The 23,359-nt window shown below is 39.5% G+C and overlaps 2 pseudogenes; both read left to right on the top strand.

The window, feature by feature from the left end:
* Positions 1-8,344: 8,344 nt before the first annotated feature.
* Positions 8,345-10,126, top strand: LOC145219638 (SCAN domain-containing protein 3 pseudogene; annotated as a pseudogene).
* A 9,811-nt stretch (positions 10,127-19,937) lies between these two features.
* Positions 19,938-22,699, top strand: LOC145218952 (uncharacterized; annotated as a pseudogene).
* The last annotated feature ends 660 nt before the right edge of the window (positions 22,700-23,359 follow it).

The following is a 23,359-nucleotide window of genomic DNA, read 5'->3' as shown; positions in this document are numbered from 1 at the left end:
GCTAGAAAACCATTAAATGTTTCGAGGCAATACAGTTTGAACACGAATAGAAAGGAGTTGAACGACTTTACCGGAGTGATTTTGTAACTAAACACGCTTTGATTTCGATAACGTTTATTGGAATTTATGTGTGGCAATCTGTTGGTTTGGGTTTAGGTTACGTTGGTGCGAGGAGCAAACTAAGTTTGAATTTAGTAGAGATCACAACTTTTTTGATATAGCAGGCGCATCACAGCTGCTTAATGACCAACGGCCGCCAAGTATCTCAACTTTTTGTTTATTTTTAAAGATTTATCTTTGATTTTTTGCATTTACTAGTGGCTAAAAGTTTAGATTCAATTCTTGCATTATGCTATTATTTTGCTGGACGATTTGGTAAATCGTAACTGTTAACAACGTTTTTGTTAAATTGATTGTTGCTATGTGCATTATAGGAGTGCAAAAGTCAGACGCGCGTGACTATACAGCCCAACTAAATCCAAAGAGTTAAATCAACTCTCAGCCACCATTTTACATTAAGATAAAAACATGAAACAGAGAAATGTCACTTATTGATGTTTATTTTGCAGAAGAATACATACATTTGACAAGTGACAATAGCGACACTACAATTTAACATCTACCAAAAATATGTTTTTAAGCTTTAGGTTTGGAAAAAGAAAGTAAGTAGGCTAAGTTCTGTTTTCTATAAGCTTGCAACAAATTCTTGCATAAAAATTGAACAGACTTGAACCACAATTGTATCAACACCGCAAAGACAGGAAGTTACAAAAGACACACGTGTGAATTCTCTTGTTTGTGAGGAAAGATTTGGCAAGAAGGGACATTTAAAAAAAGCACATCACCCATACGGAAAACCAACCTCATCGATGCAAAGGTCGACATTTGAAAGCACACATGTTGCCTCATACTAAAGAAAAAAACCATCGATGCAATGTTTGTGAGAAACAGTTTCAACGAAAACACACTTTAAAAACCCACATGCTGACCCATACCAACGAGAAACCTCATCGATGCAATATTTGTGAGAAAAAGTTTGGCCAAAGAAGACATTTAAAATCACACATGGTGACACACAATGAAGAAAAAACTCATCACTGCATCATTTGTGAGAAACGATTTAGCCGAAGGGGGAATTTACAACTGCACATAATGACCCACACTAAAGAGAAACCACATCGGTGTAATGTTTGTGAGAAACAATTTGCACAGCATAGCCATTTAAAAACACACCTGTCAACTCACACTAACGAGAGACCGTTTGGATGCACTGCTTGCGACAAAAGGTTTCGACGAAAGAGTCATTTGGATTGCCACATTTTGACTCACACTAAAGAACCCAGCAATTAACCGTATCTGTTCAAAACGTTGTTGCTTGTGATTGTGGAGCGCAAATAAGCCGTATTGTAAAATCGTTAAATATGATACGCGCCGTTTAATCTTAGTTTAGAATTTTTAGCGACTTCTTGTAAAATGACAACTGCAATAAATTGTTTTCTAAAAACGTTTTTCTAAAAAATAGTTGTTCGTGCCAGCAGATATCAATAATAAAGAGAAAGCAGAGTGTTTTGTGCATGTAAGGCTCAATTTTAAGACAATGAAATAACAATAACTATAAACAAGCAGTGTAACAGGTTAAATTGTTTCTTCAATATAAACACGCAAACCGTTTGGCGTGCCATGAAAAACCACCTCGCGTGCCAACTTTGGCACGCGTGCCAGGAGGGGTTGCCGACCCCTGGTTTTGGGCATGCCTATTTTGCCTTATAGTAGTATCCACATGTCATTTTTTTTTCGCATGACCAAAATTTAAAATGCGTGTAATATTCGTTATTGGTTTCATGAATATACCCATATTCGTTATTGGTTTCATGAGTATACCCACTTTCAGTTTGTATCAGTTCGTTGAGACAATTGTGAAAATATGAATACAGCAGTTGCGAAACTTTAGGCAGTTTCTCCTTTGCCACGACAAGAATTTTATTATCGGAACATCTGATACTTTGCGGGAACTAAACCAATAAAATATTCGGTTTTACATAGCAACAACATAAATTTTACGTAATCTATTCCTGTCATGAATTACATAAATAACTGTGGTTTAATAAACACTATGTGTAAAAACATTGGTATACAATGACACATAATTTGACGATTTTTCACAAATATGCCGTTACGATCAACCAAAAAAAGCGTTGCATTCATTTCTAGCTGTCACTAATACAAAATCTATGTTTTACGGTAACTCGCTGGTCGGACAAGGTACTCAGCCCGGGTAAAACACGTACCTAATAAAAATATTCGCAGGTCACACATTTAAACATGCATAAGTTTTACGATGAAGTTATTGCCACGTAAATAAAGGGTATTGCGTAGTTTTAATATTTTCGTCATATCGGATTTCACAAAAATGAAATTTAGCGATTGTAAATATATTCCAACGTACAGAAAAAAAATCAAGGTTGGCGTTTTTAAAAGATTTTTGGCCTTTTCAATCTTAACACCTTGCTCCACTCTCACCAAACATAACGGGAAAATAGTTTTCTACATACAACCCCTTTATCGTCTCGACCAGGGTTCACGAAGCTACGACCCGCGGGCCGGGTGCGAGGTCACTTTATCCGGCTCGCGACCACATTTTTCGGTTTGCTAAATCGTATTTACTCCTTACCAGAGTATTTACTCCTTTTTTTCGTCGCGATTTGTAGAATTGATATCACCTAGTTACATCGCCTAGGATTACAAACAAGTGTTAATTGTGCGCAAACAATTGCCTTCTTTGGTCACTTGTGATGTCAAATGCAAGCATTGCTCCGTAGATGAGACTAACTATACAATTTAACAGTCGAATCACTAGATTTCAAATGGGATTGTAGAAAGACCATTTCTTGGCAACCCTATAAAAATCACCACGCGGGCTAAGATTGGAAAGACGGGACTAGGGCGTGAAAACTATGCGGCCTGCGCGAACCATTACTAAACTTATCCGGCCCGCGGTGAAAAAAGTACGTTGAACCCCTTGAAACAAGTATGGAACTACAAAAAGAGTCAACCTACTTAAAAATGTATGGAATCATGGCTAATTGCTGCAGCTGTTTTTGATCCGACTTGCAAACCTACTAAACAAGGCTTTTGTATATTGCTTCACAGATACATGCCCCAACGTCAGACTGCACATCAGTTCTTCTGTTCATCGGTAAGTTCATGGTAATTTCATTAGTGGTACAAATCTCAGGTATTTCTTCTTTATTCCCAATTGGTTTGGAACAAAAGAGGTCAATAAACTAGAACATTTTTCAATTTACGGCAAAAAAAAATTGGGTCAATGTTTGAGTTTTAAGTTGTTTAAAACATTAGTATAAATATGCAGTAAGAATTTTACCACGTAAATGTATTTTAGAGTAAAGCCCCGAGAAAAAATATCTTTTACACTTTGGGCAGTGAAAATGTATTTTTTGGGTCATATCTCCTATGCACTGAAAGGTAAGTTTTCCAATTTACAGTCATCCTAAAGCCCTTCCTTGGTTTACACCAGGGGTCTCCAACACGCAGGCCACATGGCCCGCGAGGCAATTTTTCGTGGCCCGCGAGGTTATTTGAACTTTGCAGTTTCAAACACAATTTTTGTGTGTGTTTTACTCGCCTAAATTCATGAAACAATAAACCACGCTGTTAATTCACAATAAAAATTGCCGGTTCATTGATTCGCATTATTACACGCATATAATTATGTCTGATAATCAAAGCGCAACTCTTAGAAACCGTTCAGTTATATAGCTCACATGTGTTCTAGCTTTGCTGCAATTATTTAGTTATATATTTTTGCTTTTACGGATTTACTGTACGAACATAACAGAAAATTATCGCATCATTACCCAGACGCAATGTCTTAAAAAAGAAAAAGCTCAGAGAACCGAACTTTTCAAGAAAAGTGGGAAGAAATGTACTTTGTTGTGACTGCAATGGCAAGGTTCAGTGTCTTATATGTTGTGCGGTTATTGCTGTTCGAAAAGAATACAACATCCGACGACATTACAAATCATTGCACAGAGAAAAATACCATGCATACTCCGGAAAAATGCGAGAAGAAAAGTTGTCGCAACTGAAAGGTTTATTGAATAGGCAGAGAAATTTTTTTCCGCATATTACCAAAGCCAGTGAAGCCTCTGTAAAAGCAAGATTCGCTATTAGTGAAAAGATTGCATCTTCACGTCCTTATGTACAAGGAGATTTTATTAAGCAATGTATGTTGAAAGCTTGTGAAACATTATGCCCGGAAAAGTCTAAGGGTTTTGAAGACATTCAGCTAACACCATTGCCCGACGCGTAACAGAATTGGCAGATGATTCGTACCAACAACATTTCAATTGGAAAAAAATGCTATGTGTGCTGTGTTTGTTGGCGGGGTTGATAGGAATTCAAACATTACGGAATAATTATTAGATTTAATGGCGATAAAAGACGCAACCATTGGCCGGGACTTATTTTGTGAATTGCATTTGGCACAAAGCACGTATCCGTTGTCACAGATGGGGCAGCTGCCATGCGATCTGAAAGAATAGGTTTGGTTTGGCTTGATGCTGGAATTGGGTGTGTCGATTCACGCCGTGCTACATCAAGAGGCCCTGTGTGGTAAAGCGTTAGAAATGCACGATGTTATGGGGTTAGTTGTAAAAACTGTAAATTTTATACGATCACGGGGACTTAATCATAGGCAGTTCAAATCATTTCTTGAAACCATAGAAAGTGAGTATGGTGAAATACTTCACAATACAGATGTACGCTGGCTCAGTCGCAGAAATGTGCTGAAACGCTTTTCGCCGAGATTGGTCCGTTCATGGCTTTGAAAAACGCTGACGAACTGGAGTTTGGTGAACCCAAATTAACACTTAACATCACATTTGAACAACTTGAATACCTTTTTGCAAAGTCGCTCAGTGGTGGTCACAATCATGTTTGATGCCATAAAATCGTTTGAGTGCAAATTGTTGTTGTGGGCAACCCAGTTAAAGGTCGGGAACTTCGCCCATTTTCCAACTCTGACAGAGTAAAGCAGTGTGTATCAAGATGGAAATGGAAATCCATAAGAGACAAGTATGTGAAAGAGAAAAGGAAATTGGAGAAAAGCTTGAAGTGTTATTAAAAGTAACTTATGATCTGTTAATGGCCCAAATAGACGCAAATAGCGACATGTTTAGGCAAATGCTTATGCCATCATCAGTGAGATATGAAGGCTACATCACACCTGTTTATATACACTTAAGTCGCATGAAGGAATGATAAAAAGGTGCCAAACAAGCGTCGCATAAAAACGATCGATAAAAAGATGCGCAGAAGCGAAGTGTAAGCCACCTACAAGTGCAGAGCAACTGCAACGCGTAACGTTTATTTCCGGTGTATGGCGTTGAATGGAAATTGACTCTAGTCACATTAATCAATAGCGGTACCTCGGGTTTTTCAAGTCCTTTCTACATGGTATCTCCATATGCGACCTACGGCGGCCAGAACACCCACACTCTATGGCTTGTCCAGGATCCATAAAGAGAAAAAATACCACTACGACCCATCCTTGACTCGGCAGGCAGCTTCAATTATGATTGTACTAAATGGCTTTCGCGTATTCTAGTGTCAGTGCGCGAACATGTCTGCACAGTGAAAGATGCTTTTAAATTTATTTTAAGGATCAAGGAAAGTCTATTCAACAATGTTGCAGTGGCGCCACATTTGATACAAACAGCCTTTTTACCAACGGACCGGTTGACTTCACCATAAATCTTTCCGCCATGTTCTGTGATAGAACCGGAACCATCAGTGGTTTGAACTGTCATCGATCAAAGAAGCTACTCGAATGTACCAACAGATTGACGGTGTAGCGACGGGTTCAGCAATTGCTCCGTTATTTGCAGCCGTCATCATGAATCACGTGGTTGACAAAGCTGACGCAAAACTCCACAGATTACACAACCCACAACAACGCCATCACCAAGGAGCAAACCACCAACATCGGCACCGACCACAAGGACCGCCGACACCGAGGAGCAACACCGGCGCCCATGAGCAGACCAACACCAAAAAGTCAAAAAAAATTTTGTTCTTTTGTTTTCTAAACCCACCACTGGAACAAACACAAAACCGACCAATGCGTTTTCATTGTGTTGGCAATTGCAAGTTTGAATTTACACCCGCAAATTCGAGATTGCTTTGTATGACAACATAACAAAAGAGTTTTGCGTGAAATATAGAAAGGTAAAGCACCGAAAAACGATTTTGTAGGTTGCAAACTAAAAGGAGAGCGTAAGCGTAAAGAGGAAATGCCAATAAACGCTTCAGAACAAAAAAGCGCGAATCCATTGCAAAGACTTGGTTAATACACTTTCAGATAGTGTTTACGAATCCGGAAATAGAGACGATGCTCCGAGTACAAGAGTATAAAGGGGTCCGGCAACAAGCGAGAAAGATTGGGTCCCAGACAAATGCGAGTTGACAGCGTTGCAAAAGTTTGAGACTCAGAGAGCGAGCAGCTTTGGAGGAAAGATTCCTGGGGTTGTCAGGAAATGGTATGGTGAATTGCGCTCTGTAATGTTGTAGTCAGAGGACGGCAGTTCGATGCAACGGGCGGCGTGATAATGGGTGTCTCTTTTGAAATGGAATAATGCTGTGTCAATCAAAAAAACTTTATTATGTCGTTTAAGAGCGAAAAAGTCTTGTTTGTGGTAAATCCCACCCGCGCCTTTGTATTTGCGACGGAAGCAATGCTTTAATCCATTCAGTTTGATCGTTTTTTCTTCGAGGAAAGTCTTAAGACATATTTATATCCAGAACGTTGTTTTGCAATAGTAACAGCAAAACCATCAAAACGATGACCAACTGAAAAAGCTGGCTAGTTTAGTGAAGAAGCGAAGACAGGAAGTCATGCATGTATAAATATCTTGGGTTTACTTACTTATGCAGATACACTGGAAAGCGTAGCAGACATTTTGCATCATGTGAAGATTCTTTCCAAAACACGAGACACAAAACAAGCACAACGGAGTTGGCATTATTCAAAACAAAAAATTGCACGCTAATCACTTCAAAGGGGCAGTAAAAATGAAACAGAAGAAAGAGTAACCGCTGAGTTTGAGGCAGATCCAGTGGAGGTCAAGTTTGATGCTTGGGAATGTTGGTCCACTCGGTGAAACTCCGGTTTATAAAGGTTATTCTGATTTTTACAATAAAGTGTAGAAAAGAGCACAGCAGAAATTCACCAAAGACAACCGAACGCAAGGCATTATGGAAAAAAAGCTAACAGAAGTTAAAAAGGACAAGGTGTCAAGAGAGAATCTTTAAAGCAGTGGTTCCCAACCTGGGGGTCGCGACCCCCTTGGGGGTCGCAGAGCATTTCATAGGGGGTCGCGAAGCTATTGCTCATGCAACAACAAAAGTGAATGTAAGTAGGGCGAGGTACCGGTGCGCTAGTAGTATGTGCCTTATTGTGTGTCACTCATCCAGTATGCGTCCACTGTGATGTAATAAATATGACTGTAGGTCCTACACTAAGCGTTCAGTCACTGTAGCGGCCGTAATTTATTTAAAAATCTGCACAGCCTGGATCTGCACCGACCGCCGCACTAGGGGGTTTCCTAATTTGTCTTGAACGCAACACTGTCTGCCTGATGGTACAAATTTCTCCTTGGTTGCACAACAGCATTGGTTCTCTGTTAAACGAACAGAAACGCGTCACAAATCGGCAACAATACGCACATTCAATATGGCCGATAAACTTCACTTAGGAATATGCCACGTTAAGAAAGTCAATACTTCTTAAATCATACACAAACAGTATTACGACATTTAACTTATACAATTTACACATTCAAATTACGTACCAACTTCTTAGGAGTCCAGGACAGAATTACAAGCACTTTGACGGACTAAGACGTTTCAGCATTTTAATAACTTTAGCTTTCATGTTTTTATAGCTGCACATAATTCACTATATTGTTAGCACATAAATATCTACAAAAACTACATTAGATCCACCACAACTGCAACTACTAAAAAGCCTGCTCACAGCACAGAAAGAAACTGTAAAACGTGGCCAGCACAAGATTGCGACACTAATGACATCAAACGCATTGTTACGTTTGGAGATTTCTAACCAATCCTGGCAGACGCTTTGTTACGTCATAGTCAATGAAGTCATATCACTGGTAAACAGAGAAAGAAGGCACATTTAAGCAATTCTCGCTGTAACAGTCACTGTAAATTGAAACTCTATTAACAAAGTAGCCTTGTATATTAGACAACAGAGATCAGTCAAGACTCGAGATTGCTAAAAAATAGTTAAAGGGAGCATCGTTCGATGGAGAAAAAACGAAAATACATTGAAGAGTACATTAACCTCGGCTTTACTTCTTTATTGACCAATGGTGTTGAGAAGCCACAGTGTGTTCTATGCAACGTTGTTCTTAGCGCAGAATCATTGAAACCATCAAAATTGAAACGCCATTTGGAAACCAAGCACCCTCAACATGCTAAAAAGGATGCAGCATTCTTTAAGCGCCATGAAGCTGGTCTCAAGCGGCAACGGCTTGATGCTACTGGAAACTTTCATCAGGTAAATGTGTCTGTACTTCAGGCGTCCTATGAAGTCGCACTGGAAATTGCCAAAGGAAAGAAACCTCACACTATTGGGGAAACACTTGTGAAACCATGCTTGTTAAAAACAGTAAAGCTGGTTCTCGGGGATGCAAGTGCGGCGAAAGTTAAACAAGTCTCTCTTTCTAACAATACTATCAAGAGACGCATATCGGATATGTCCAAAGATGTAACAGTGCAAGTGATACAGGAGATCAAGGCTTCTCCGATGTTTTCAATTCAGGTAGACGAGACAACAGATGTTAGCTCATGCGCTCAGCTTCTCGTTTTTGTCAAGTATATCAATTCCGGTGACTTCAAAGAGGAATTTCTTTTCTGCAGTGAGCTGGAAACTACTACAAAAAGTGCAGATGTTATGAAGAAGATTACAACTTTTTTTGAATCTGCCCAACTTGATTGGACAAATGTTTGTGGAGTTTGTGCCGATGGCGCCCCTTCTATGTTGGGATCGCAGTCTGGCTTTCAAACACAAGTCAAGGGGCTTGCACCTGAAGCAAAGGGAACGCACTGTTTCATCCATAGATATGCACTTGCCAGCAAAACATTACCAGCTCAACTAAAAGATGTATTGAATTCTGTTGTGAAAATCGTAAATTTTATCAAAGCAGGAGGTCTCAGCTCACGTCAGTTCAAAGAACTTTGCAAGGATATGAACTCAACACACGAAACGTTGCTTTTCCACACAGCTGTTCGTTGGCTCTCCAAAGGGAACGTTCTTAATCGCGTTTATGAGATGAAGGTTGAGATTCAGGCATTTTTAGAATTTAAAAATAAAAGGGAATTTTTGTCATACTTCAATGATGATAAGTGGATGAACTGCCTGGCTTATTTGGCGGACATATTTGAAAAATTGAACTGCCTAAATCTGAAACTTCAAGGGAAAGACACAAATATTATACAACTCAATGATAATGTCAAGGCATTCGTCTCAAAATTGAAAAACTGGCAGCGAAAAGTGCATATTGGGAACATTGCTATGTTTGACAGATTGTCCAGTGTTTCTTGCATCGAAGAAACGGGTGAAGAGTTCGAAGATTTAAAAAAATTGATTGTGGCACACCTGCAGACCATGGAGTCCGAGTTCCAACGTTACTTTCCAGAACTCCAAGAGCAAGAAGCTACACTTGTTCAAAATCCGTTTTCCGTTTCTTTGGTTGCAAGTGGCATTCCTGATGAAATCCAAGATCAATATTTTGATCTTAAGAATGACTCATCTGCTCGAATTCGCTACCATGAAAAGTCACTCTCTCAATTTTGGTGTGAAATGTATGATTCATACCCACAAATTTCTAAGCTGGCTTTTCAAGTGTTACTGCCCTTCGCTACGACGTATCTATGCGAGAGTGGTTTTTCAGCTCTTCTACATATGAAAACGAAGGAAAGAAATAGAATGAATGTGGAAGACGACATGAGACTGGCTCTGTCTAGCACCCAACCTCGAATTTCACGGTTAGCTGCAGACCTACAAGGTCAACCATCACATTGATTTGTCAATAAATGCAAGAAAACATTTTTAGTGCTGCCTTTCTAATTATGCATTTAGGAAAGGATATAAGTGGGGGTCGCGGTATCTAAGAAAATTTTTAAAGGGGTCACCAAGACAAAAAGGTTGGGAACCACTGCTTTGAAGGGTGGCGTGAGTTTACACAGCTTTGTACAGACAGTCATCTTGGGTTGGTTCGCGAGCACAAAGATGTTGTCAGGATAGGAGAAAAGAGAAAGCGAAAACAAACAGAATCAAAGAAAGCTGGAGAAAAGTGGCAAAAACGAAGTTGGCTCACAGCTCCAGACAAAAAGCATGGGAAAGTATATGCAATCTCCTGCAGTGTCTTTGCGGGACTGCTTAGACTCTCTACAGTTCAGCGAAATAACGATGCAAAGAAGAGAATACAGCGTCAATTAACAAAATGTTTATGTGATCACGAACAATCGAGTTTAGCGCGGCGCTGTTGTGCAACAAACTAGGAAACAAAATTTCCTTTAACGTCACATGGCTTATTGAATGTAAAAAAGAACATAACCTGGCTTGGTGGTAATCATATAGACACAGCAATGTACATTCTTTCTCAGCAGTTTTCCCATATTGGAGGCTTGCAAAGTTGTTTGGCGTTTTCAGTTTGTACAGATACGTCCCTTATTCATACACCTCAGCGATAATTTGTTCAAATCCTAAATGTTCAGGGCAATCACTGGGTTACTGCGTCCAACGTATTTTTAGCACTGTTATGATTTACGATAGAGGAAACAAAATACAAGAAAACAAGAACGAATCTTTATTTCAAAACTTATTACTTGTAACAACGTAAATATTAATTTCCTTTTTCCTAATGTATCTCGACAGACAGCGGGATCAGGAAACGTTCGCGATAGCATTTGCAGCTGCGCTTTGCATCGGTATGCGACCTGAAGAGGCGAGATGCGCGAGGTGATTGGAAAGTGGCTGGAAAACTGAAAAGTTTCTCCCAACGAAATATTCTCCGGCGTTATGTCGTAACCTAGTTAGCTATCAATCGAGGAAAGGCTAGTTTATAAGAAGGCAAAAGTTGTCAATTCCCTCTTTTAACTTCACAGTGGAAGTCTATTAACACAACAAAAATGCACAGTGGCAACAACATTGAAACAAGTGTAGTTTGAATGTGTTATTTGCTTTCAACAATTTTAAAACTCCGCGCCATAAAACATCGTAAAAGCGATTAACATTTTTTTAATTAGATAAGCTTTACTTAACGTTGTCAACGGCTTTTTTGTCTAGATGGATAATGGTTGTATTTCGTGCAAAAAGGAATGTGGATTTCACAAATGTAGTGTTTGTAAAAATACGTGCCATACTATTCCACCCGCAGTGTTGTTTGCAAACAGTGTAACGACAAAGAAAAGGCAGTTGAAAAATTCCTAGGTATTTGTGATAATCTCATACATAACGAGGTTAAATAAGCGATACATATTTGTAGACTAAACCCACGTTAATACCCAATAACAATGATCGTGTCTTACAACTGACATACGAAATCTTGTTAGACGGGGAAAAACGTTCCGTTTTCACCCAAAAGAGCAAAGCACGGCCATGAAAACACGCCGATGGGATTCTGTTTGAAATGCTATAAAAACAACAACAAAAAAGTTTTGGTTTAGCCGGTATAACAAATCCACAAGTTCCTGCACAAGGGCGACATGACAACAGAAGACGATAAGTGGGTGAAAGTATTCCGCTCGCTAAGCATACGTTAACAGAATACAACAAAATAACCGGGACATCAAGCAGGTATGTTTTTAGATTCGACTCGAATGTGCAACTATTAAATTTAGATCTTTTTTGCTTGATGTAATTTGGATCGCTTCTTAATTCAATGACTGTTTTGTTTCGTTGCAGTCAATCTTCCAAGGAAAATTCGCAGGAGACCAAACATCCAGAAAAAAAAAACGCTCAAAGTCCAAGGTGTGAAAACAAGTCGATGGTCGTTATTGAAGATTTAGTCGTCAAAGCAGTTTCTGAACTAACACAGGTGTATCGCTTGAAATGATTTTTTTTACATTTTACTAATGAATAAGAATGTGTTGCTATCAGTTTGGTGCACGAAACACTACATGGCCTTGTGGACAGAGAATGTCGACATTGAAGTATCCGTTCGGCGTCTCCGGGAAGCGGGTTAAGAGGCTGGTGTCTGAACCAAGAAAGAAGCTGCGTACTGTTGGTTCGGACAACAACGCACGGGACCTGGTTTCCTTCTGTGGTAAAACCTTCGCCAAATTTTGTTTTCGATATTGCAGCTGTTACCATCCCCGGTGGTACCATTGAACATGGAATCACGGAGTTGCAATATCGTCCCCCAATTTGAAACGTCGACGTTGTGGTTTTGGTCCTCGGTACGCGAACAACTTATCAAGGGAAGCGTTTACAATTAAAACCCAGTGGTCAGAAAGTTTCCCGGGGATATTCTTCTGCTGATCAACTGCACCAAAGCGTTGTACCCCCATGCAAAGGTCAGTGTGAAATGAACTTATTTTCTTTTTGTACCTTGGCTACTTTGGTCGTTTTTTTTGTATAACCTGTTTCGAACATCTTTGTATTGTATAAGATCTTCATCGCAACACATTTGGTCACAGGGTTTGGTAACTTAATAATATACCGTGTTGTAGTTTTTGTCTTTATGGGTATACTGTTGTGGAATGCTACCACAGCACTGACACAGCCAGCGTGGCGTTATTCCTTGCGCAAACCGGGCAATTCACGAGACTGCAAGCCAGTCACGTATTTGGAGCTCGCTGTGCCAACTCACCCGAGGTGTGGTGCAACAAGGTTCACCTCTCCGATGATGGACTGACCGTTTATTTGCGGCAGCTTGAGGAGGATTACACTTGTGCAACAAAATTTCATTTAACGTCAAATGACTTATTGGATGAAAAACAGGAACAAAACCTGGATTGCTGTAATAATATAAACTCAGCAATGTACATTTCTCAGCGGTTTCCTCACATCGGAGGCTTGCATAGTTGTTTGAAAAATCTGTTCAAATCATAAATGTTCAGGGCAATAACTGGGTTACTGCGTCCAATGTATTTTTAGACAATGACTCCACTGTTACGATAGTGGTAACACAGAATACAAGATAAATGAACGACTCCTCAATGTTCCTCGACAGATAACTGCTGTCCGTTCGCGATTACATTTGCAGCTGCGCTTTGCATCCGTATGCGACATGAAGACGCGAAGTTTAAGCAGGCGAGTTTGCGCGAGATGATTGGAAAGTGGCTGGAAAACAGAAAAGTTTCTCTGAACAAAATAATTTCTGCTCAAGTACAAAGCGCAACAGGGACTGATTTGAGATTCCAGTTTACTGCAGTTGCTAACGCAAAGCAGTTTTATACTGAATGCGACAAATGCAAGGAATGGTACCACCCTGGTTGTGGAAAGGTAAAGAGTTCCAAATAATGTTTGTGACAAAAATGTAGTCTGGCACTGTGTGACAAATGCAGTGTACAAAACGTTTAAATAAAATGGTTCAATATATGTTGTTGAATCAAAAAGTAACAATGTATAATAATAATAACATAGAAAGTGGTGTCAAAACTGATTTCTTAACTTTACATTTATAAAACGAAAACAGCATTTTTGTTTATCCTTTTTCAGTTCTGAATCTACTATAGATAGTGAAAGTAATTCTTCCCCAATGCATGTACATTTAAACATATTGCAATGAATTTTTTTATGTGTTCGTACTTTGGCAAGGCGTTTCTTAAATATTGTACGCATAATCAGTGTATTTTGTTGTGGTGGGGGAAATGTTTGGCATGTGTAAACCAACTAAATCTGTTTGATAAATGTAACTAAATGAAAGTGTTTTTGCAGTTACAGGATGGAAATATAAGTAATTTCAAGCAAACATAAAATAACATAGTGTTACTTGGGTATGAATGTGTAAAACTGTATAATGGCAAGGTCATTTTTACTGAATGGCGCATGAGTGTTTAATATTTTTTAAGGTGCTTTAGAGTTACCGTTGTGTGAATGTACATGATTGCATCCAAGCATTTCTTAATTAGGTTTGTCTAAATGTGTGGTTACTACTGTCAAACTACTTTTGTTAGTTAATGTCCCCTAAATGTAGTGTTTCTTAAAGTTGCCCAAATGTACATTACTGCGGCCAAAAAGTCTAATGTTAGCTTGGTGCATGTATGATAACAATACTGTTTTTCCCGGATACAAGAGGGTGAAGTCAGGAAAAACAAGAGAAAGGTAAAAACAGAAGTTTGATGACTATTTGATTTTCAAATGTGTTATGTAAAAAAAATTGTACACTAGAGAGATATGTATCGGACTTTGGACTTCATGGATCAGACTTCGGACTTTTAATTCAACATTTTTATTACATGCCATAATAGTTAATATTTTTAACAACTTTTCGCATGTAAGTGTTTACAACTACGGTTCACTACATAGGCACTATTTTCTCATGTTAATGTCAGTGGTGACCCCGACGTGATATCTTATACGATCCCATCCACGGGCAAATGAAAGGTGCTTTGGGAATAATATCCAAGTGTAACATTCATCGTGGAAGTTGTGTCGTTGGAACTAGGCTTTTTACCTAGAAGGTGCCCAGTCGACTTGATTACGCTGTTGTCACACATTTGAGAACTCATGGATCCATTGCATTATCGGCATACCGGCGAATTATATCGTTTGGATGTTAAAGATGTAGGTCTATCAAACTATTTTGCTCCCATGCCTTTGTGATTGTTATGGGCAAGACTCCATTTGCACAGGTGGTATGATAATAGAATGTAATCGTACGATTCGACTACCACTAATGGTAAATAAAGCTAACTTTTCGACTCCTAATGGTGGTCCTGACAATGGTGGACTTTTTATTAATAAAGCTATGGATATTGTTTCAGGGACGATAAGTAAACTTACTGCTAATATTAATTTCAAACACAATCACTGTTAGCAACTGTATATTCACTTTTGGCCAGACAATATCCTGGCGAAATATAAAGTAAACTTCTAGGTGGTAAAAGAGCCGGATTAACTGCAGGAGATCAAATGCCAGAACTCTCGTGTAAATCCATTTACAGACACCAGTGTGAATGAAACCGATTTTCCATGCAAGAATATTTAATTGGTCTAAAAAACGACTTCGGGTTAAAGCCTTTTTGCAAAAATCCTACCACATTTTTGGTAGCAGAAAGAAATTCCCGAGAGGTATCCCAAGTTGTGGAAAGAAATTAAACTTTACTTTCTAGCTTTACCAGCCTCATTCATGGATGAGCGCGGTTTTAGTGCAGTCACTCAGCTTTTAACAAAGCAACGAAACCACTTTCAAATCACTAATAGAAGAGATTCCTTCTCAGCAATATCGTACCGAGAGTAAAAGACTTGGCCGCTAAACACCAATTTCAGCAATCTGCGTTGTAAAAAAATGAAAGCCCAAGGGGGCGTAAGTACAAAAAAGGTCGGGAAACACTGGTGTAGTGGATGCAAAGAGTGGTATCATCCAGGTTGTCAAGGTAGGAATTCTTGAAATCGTGGCTAAGAAAACGTTTCCTAAACAAATTTGTTGCGCATTTACATTATATGTTTCAATTGACAGGATTTGGAGAATTAACATAATGAACAATGGCGGCTCGTGCCTAAAATTTGTGGGGGTGCTGCTCCAAATTTTAGCCTTTATTGAACATATATAAGTTGGCAATATATAGACAAGCTACATTTGTAGAAATACAAGTAATAATTTTTGTTACGCAATAATGTACACGAGTGTAAACAGCAGACGGTATCATTGGGGACTTTTGTTTACTTGCATGGCGACGGGCCAAACACAATAACATGCAGTAATAATGTGGCACAAAAACACATGTAACACAGATTTGAAACGAAGCGATTGTAAATACGGTAAAACTCAACAAAAATATAAAAAAGTAATAGTAAGAATAGTTATAAATGAGTCGAAAAAGGTCGAAGTATTTGAGTTAGACAACATTAAAAAAATGGTCATGTTACATTTAAGTAACTTATAGTCACAGTCAGCGTTTTCAACACATTCTATGACACTTCACAGATTATTGTCACAAAAAACAACTAGCCATACAACTTTTTATTGGTATCATAACTGACAAATTTTACAACCACATTACAATTGTGTCAGAACTTGTTTATTTAAACATCTTTTCTTTGAATTTTTATTTACAGACTATTAATTGTCTTTCAGTTTCTTAACTGCTTACTTGCTGCTTTTTCGCTGGCAAATAGCTTATAATTCCTTTTTTAAGTGCAAAACTCCTTCAAGCTTTAAAAAGCATATTAATAAAACCTTGTGCTTCTATTTTACAACCAAAATGAATCATAAAGTTATAGTTTGGGCATGATAATTGATAGCTTGATTCCAAATGACAACTAAGAAACTGTTTTTTTTTCTATTTAGTACTAGCACTGCAAGTGCAAGTCTTTTGGAAATAATGGTGTTCCTAAGAAAAGTTTGCATCCTTTTCAGTGTTAAAAAGAACTGTTTTGCCTTTGAGAGACTCATGGAAACAGCAAAAAGGATATTTCATCCTAGTAATTTCACTTGTCAAAACATCCTCTAGATTATTTTCAAAGTAATCATGAACATCAGATCTACAAAAAAAATTTCATTTCAGCAACTAGCTTTTTTTTGTCAACAATAGGATATGCTTGGATTGGTGGTCACTACTATCTTGTCTGTAGAATGTTCATTATTAAGAAACACTTTCTGTGAAGCAATTTAGCAGCTACTGTTTAGACAAACAGTACATGTCCATTAGATCAATACACATGATTGCACTTGGTTGCAAATACTGTCCACATGGTGTGTTAAGAAACCAAAACTTTAAATTGTCATCACCCAGGTATTTCAAAATTTCTGTTCCTTCTGCTGTTATTTGTTCTGCATTTGATATTGCCTGAATTTCAGTGAGGGAACTTCACAGTCACAAATTTATTTTTTATTAGTAGCATTAAGAACTAGAACTGAGTAGTTTTTGTTGTTGCATATTCCTGCATGACATTGGAGTAGAAGATGTTTATCCCACACTTTCTTAAAACTTTTTAATTCAGTTATTTATTATAAAGGTTAATCGTGACTTTTCAAGGTGTTAGATACACTTATTTAATTCAATGATAACTGCAAAAACTGAAACCCACTTACAGTCATCTTAAAAAGTCACGACTAACAGTCAAACAATAAATTTAAAGATGGCAAAATAATTACTGTACTCACTGTCGAACTTAAAAATACAGTACACGGGTTTGGCTTTGGAGCTCACTGACGCGAAGCAGACAACACAACTAGCGCTACGTCACGGGAGGGGCTGCGCGAGCCACAGCCCCCTCTCGCTTATTTCGCCCGGCATGTAGCGTTTTCCAAGTGCGCATGCGCACAACTGCAAACGTCACGAAACTGGAGCTGCAGCTCCGCCATAGATAACTTATTATTATTTTTTTTTTAAATAATACAAAATTTTTATTTTAATAAAATGCCGATTAATGCCATAAAAATTATTCTTAGTATATACTGATCAAACATAAAAACTATATGTAAAGATTGTTTTGTATCACAACTTGGAATACGAATGTCAAGTAAAAATATAGGGGGTGCTGCAGCTCCGCAGCCCCCTCGCACGAGCCGCCCCTGATAATGAATCACAGAAACATTGAACTACAATGCTATGGGATCTTATGTCGCCACAAACACTTTCAGCCAACACAGCGATAACGCATCGCTATACCAGCACTCCGCCATTTATGCAAAAAACGACCTTGCAGAAAGCCCTAACCTGGATTTATTAGATCAGGCTGAAGAGAAACGGCTTAAAATTACTGGTATAAAAAAACACTCAGAAAATGTTAATGCCCAAAATATGCTCATTTGTCGTTATATGTTGCTTTTTTAATGTTGCATATTTTTCATCGCCCGGTGTTGTTTCTCCATTTCTGCGGTTTTGTGCCAAAATCAATAACGTGCAGACCATTATGCCTGCTTATTTGGTGGACTCGCAGAGCGTTTCGTGCTTGTGTTTAAATCCCACTGCCTGCTGGTTTTTTATTTTTATTCGTTTGAATAGTTGATCCCATTTACGGAATTAATTGTCCTAAGCGATTTAATTTTCGGTAAGCGCCTTTTTTTACAACAACACTTCGTTAAATTGAAGTTAAACACAGTGCGGAAAAGTGGTGCGAAGAAGCATTGGTGGTGATAAATAAGATAGGACCGTTATGACTGCTGTGAAATTAAAAACAAGTGCAGTTTAGTGAGAGCGGATGGAATCGTATTTAGTGCAAGTTGCAGGACGATATGTTTGGCAAATTCAACAGTGTGTCTAGTTGGGTGCTGTAGTAGTTTCAAGATTAAGGGTTATGTTGCTTTCAGGCTTGAGGTGTTTAACTGTAAGTTAGGTTTAAGTACGGCACCGTTTGGAAGAAAATGTTGGTGTTGGATATACGAGAAGCGTAAGTCCTATATTTGCCATTTAAAAAGAAACATTTCAATTTTAACAGAGATCATCTTAAAGCTAAACTGATTTACACTCAAAACGCAATCTGTACAAAAACATTTTGACGAAGTCAATTGTATTAGAGTACCGTTTGGAAGAAAATGTTGGTGGTCCTATATTTGCCATGAAATGGGAGTGTGTCAAAGAAGAAGACAGATAACAGAGTGAAAGTGATGACGGCAGCGACACCGTGGCCCATTGTTGTGGAGTTAAGAGCGGAGGGAAAGATACTAGTCCCATTATGTAGAAACATTGCGGGAAGCAGATGCAACAAGGGAGGAAAATTTGTTCAACACAAAAACGGTAAGTTGAAGTTGGCAATAAGTTTAAAGGTATTGTTTTCAAAACTTTGTTCGTTATCAGATGGAAGTGGCCCGAAAATTTGAATTTTGCTTATCAAAGTGCAGTTGAGAACGCGTCAGGGGCAACTGATTTGGATATTTCCAAGGTATGAAGGTGACCCGCGTTTTCAGTGGCATTTCTTCTTCATGACCGAAAATTGCTCAAACATCATCGAGGGAAAACTTTTTCGGCAATCGGTTTGACGAAGTCAGGTAACAAATTGCTTTCTTGGCTGACAAACGTGTTTTGTAATTACAAAATACCTAATAAAAGTTGTGGAACAATGGGTAAAATCTTGTGGTGACAAACAAGACATAAAGGTTTTAAAAGATGACATTGCCAGATTAATTGACTGTGCCACGAAAGCAGATTTTGATGAAACTTTCAAAGTTTTTTTCCAGCACCGGTCCACTAGCTTTTCTTAATTACGTGAAAAAAATTCTTCATTATGACCTGCTCAACAAACAATATCGCGAAAAGCATGAACCCTGTCTTAAAGTCTGCAACTGAGCACAAACAACTTTCTTTTGGCGTTATTGTGATGATATTCAAGCAAGTGTAAAACGTGTCAGAGGAGTTACGGGTTTAGAAAGAATTTGTTTCGTAAGAAATCAGATGTCACATTGCCGCCAATAATAAGTTTAAAGCATTGTATATATTTGCTAAGCAAACAAAAGATGTTCTATCAAATCGTTGCCAATCAAACATTTGTTTGCAAAACGACTATTTGTTTGTTTGAACAATTGACAAGCGGTTTTACCCTGGTAAGTAGGTTTGTTATCACAAAAATGAAAAGCAACCGGAGCTTTGTGACGTGGAGAATGTATAAAATATTATCGAAGATTTCGCATATTGATTACGGCAAAGGCGTCCCCGGAAAGCAGATTGAATGTATAATGTCCGAACCACGGAAGCAGAGTAGCGTGTTGTTTCGCTCGACAGCAACGCAAGTAATCTGGTCAGCCCTTGTGTCACAAATGTGCTTGACTGGATAGTTTGCGACCCAGTTCTCAAGCGACGGTATCCCGCAACCGCTGGAGGTTTACTGTGTGGGACAAGTCTTTGTGTTGCGAATGGCCGTTTCACACCATCACTTCTTTTGTTTGTGTTTAATGTGCCAATTTATCAGTTCGCGCCGAGGTGCTAGTCACCATTGTTTATCTAAAGGAAATCGTCACAGCGAATTAACGCCTTTTTTCGTTCAATAATTGTAAACGCGTGATATATAAGCGCCCCTATCTAACCATAATAACATAATATAACAGAGAAGAAGATAGAGATAACTACGAAGTAGTGCTGGATTGTTGTTTTTTGTTGTTTTGGTTGTGGTTGGACGTGAATAAATGTAAAAGGTAGGGTTTCTTGCCGATCAGAGTACACGAGCGTTAGTTGTTAAAGAACTTCCGATAGCCAGTCCCATCTTTTGCGTACCCGTGCAAACGGGAACGTGACATCTGGGGGCTCGTCCGGGATCTGACTTAAAAACGCAAAGTTAAACACTAACCCCTGTAAGATCGGCAATGGCGTCTGTAATCCAATATCTGGATATTGGAAAGCAATTGGGGTATGTTGACGAAGAACTACGCAAGTATGTGGAGGAGCAGGTGAAACAGGACCGTGAGAAGGAGGTATATGAACGTGAAGAGCGAAGGGTTAATCGTGAGGTTGAGCAAAGACGTGAAGAGGAGGCTGAACAGAAAAAACGTGAGATCGAGCAAAGAAACCTTGAGGCCGAAAGAGCGGAACGGCAACAAAATCGCGTTATGGAGCACGAGTTGGCTATGAAGAAGCTTGACCTGGAAGATAGACAAAGCCGTGAAGAGACAGCAAGCAATTTGACAACGTGCAGTAACGCTGGTGCAGGCAAGTGTCCAGAGCTTCCAAAATTTGTGGACGATGTGGATGACATGGACGGATATTTGCTGCGGTTTGAGAGATACGCAGAGAACAGCGGCTGGGAAAGGAATCAATGGGCGCCATGGCTCAGTGCACTGCTGACGGGAAAAGCGATGGGAGTGTATTCTCGACTGTCAGCAGAAGAGGCCAGGGATTACGAGGTGCTGAAACGAGCGTTGCGGGAACGGTATGGGTTGCGCGAGGATGGATACCGCAACAAATTTAACAATGAAACCCAGCAGCAAGGCGAAACGGTTTCGCAGTATTTTGTTAGGTTCGATAGTTATTTGGACAGTTGGGTGGAAATGGCCGGAATCGCAAAGACCTACAAAGGGCTTAAGGAACTTTTTCTTCGTGAAAAATTCCACAAAGATAGTTACCGGGAACTATCTTTGTACATGAGGCAGCACTCAACAAATGATCTGAAAGAATTTGCGGAGACAGCCGACAGATTTCTTGGTCCACTGAAGAAAACAATTGGCGGATTTAGTTACGATTCGAGGCGCACTCGAGCTGCTGCTGTGTCTATACAGACGGTGCAAGACCTAAACAACTGGGCGAAGATTATCACAGGCATCAGTCTGGCCCGAGTGACCACAGGTGCTTCAACTGCAATGGACGTGGACATCTTGCGCGGGACTGTCACTTAAGGACAGGGGGATCTGATGCAGAGCCTCGCCACCTCGGACAGAACATAGAAAAAGCTTTGTGTGTGCAAAGATGTAGCCAGAAGTTAAACCTCACTTTAGGTCAACTAGGTCAAAGAACCGTGGAAACGATTCGAGACACGGGGTGCACATCGGTCATGGTTCGAAGATCTTTGGTAACCGACGATCAGCTGACTGGACAAATACGGTACGTCCAGGGTTTCATTGGGGACCCTGAACCCATGCCGGCGCGATGATCACGATCGACACGCCCTATTACTCGGGTACCGTTGAGGCGCTATGTGTGTCAGACCTTAACGTGGAACTTATCATCGGCAATATCGCAGGGGCCAGAGATTGGGAATCACCAGATCCAAACTGGCGCGGCAAGTTCATCAAACCTGGTACAGAGGTCACGCAATCCAAGTCAGGTGATTTGGAACGTGTCCACTCGACGACAGAAGACAGGGAGCAACTATCATCTAACAAAATTGCTGTAACACCGACCGATGAGAATGCCACAAGCGGAGTCATTTCGGGTTTCGGAACCGTCTGCGTCCCTTTTTAAGAAGAAAAAAAATCAAGGGAGAGGCAAGAAACGGAAACGTAAGAGATGGAGACGAACGACCCTTCGGAAATGATTTCACAGACTTTTTATTGTTTTACCTTATACGGTTTGTTTCAACACATTTGTGTAAATTTACGCAAAGTTTTCTTTTAGTGAAAAATTTCTTCTTAAAAACGGGGTTGTGTCACAAATGTGCTTGACTGGATAGTTTGCGACCCAGTTCTCAAGCGACGGTATCCCGCAACCGCTGGAGGTTTACTGTGTGGGACAAGTCTTTGTGTTGCGAATGGCCGTTTCACACCATCACTTCTTTTGTTTGTGTTTAATGTGCCAATTTATCAGTTCGCGCTGTTACAAGGTGCTAGTCACCATTGTTTATCTAAAGGAAATCGTCACAGCGAATTAACGCCTTTTTTCGTTCAATAATTGTAAACGCGTGATATATAAGCGCCCCTATCTAACCATAATAACATAATATAACAGAGAAGAAGATAGAGATAACTACGAAGTAGTGCTGGATTGTTGTTTTTTGTTGTTTTGGTTGTGGTTGGACGTGAATAAATGTAAAAGGTAGGGTTTCTTGCCGATCAGAGTACACGAGCGTTAGTTGTTAAAGAACTTCCGATAGTCAGTCCCATCTTTTGCGTACCCGTGCAAACGGGAACGTGACACCTTGTTAGCCTCAATTTTATTTTGATTTGGCAGTGGTAAGCATTCCCGGAGGAACCATCGATCATGGAGTTGTTGAGCTGCAAGATCGGGCTCCCTTGACTCGGGTCGATGTTGCGGTGTTGGTCCTTGGAACCAACAACGTATTGCGAATTTCGGGTCAAATAAGGACAAACCCCGAAAGACTAATCAGGGGTATCACCGATGATATTAGTGGTCTGGTTGGAAAGACCAAATTCCATGTTTCTTTAGACAACAATTAATGTGAAGCTAAGGGCGTGACCGATACCGCTGTTTCGGATAGGAAACCAATTTACTTTTCACCAAACCGGGGGAATAAAACACCAAAACAATTTTTGTCACTTGAAAGGTTCGCATCGCGCTGACTTGAAAAAAAACTTGCGGCATGCTACAGCTCGTGATCAATATTCGGAAACTGGCTGATGATATTTTTGAGTCAGGCAACAGCGATTCAACCTCAAATGAGACAGGGTTAATAAAACACGCCAAGAAGCCAAAAATACACCACAGGTTTCAGATGAAAGCAAGATTAGAGTGTTGCAAAGATAGGCAGAAAGAAAACGGT

Source organism: Phallusia mammillata, chromosome 3, assembly GCF_965637545.1.
Source record: "Phallusia mammillata chromosome 3, kaPhaMamm4.hap1.1, whole genome shotgun sequence".
NCBI lineage: Eukaryota > Metazoa > Chordata > Ascidiacea > Phlebobranchia > Ascidiidae > Phallusia > Phallusia mammillata.
This window is presented reverse-complemented; position numbering and strand designations above follow the sequence as displayed.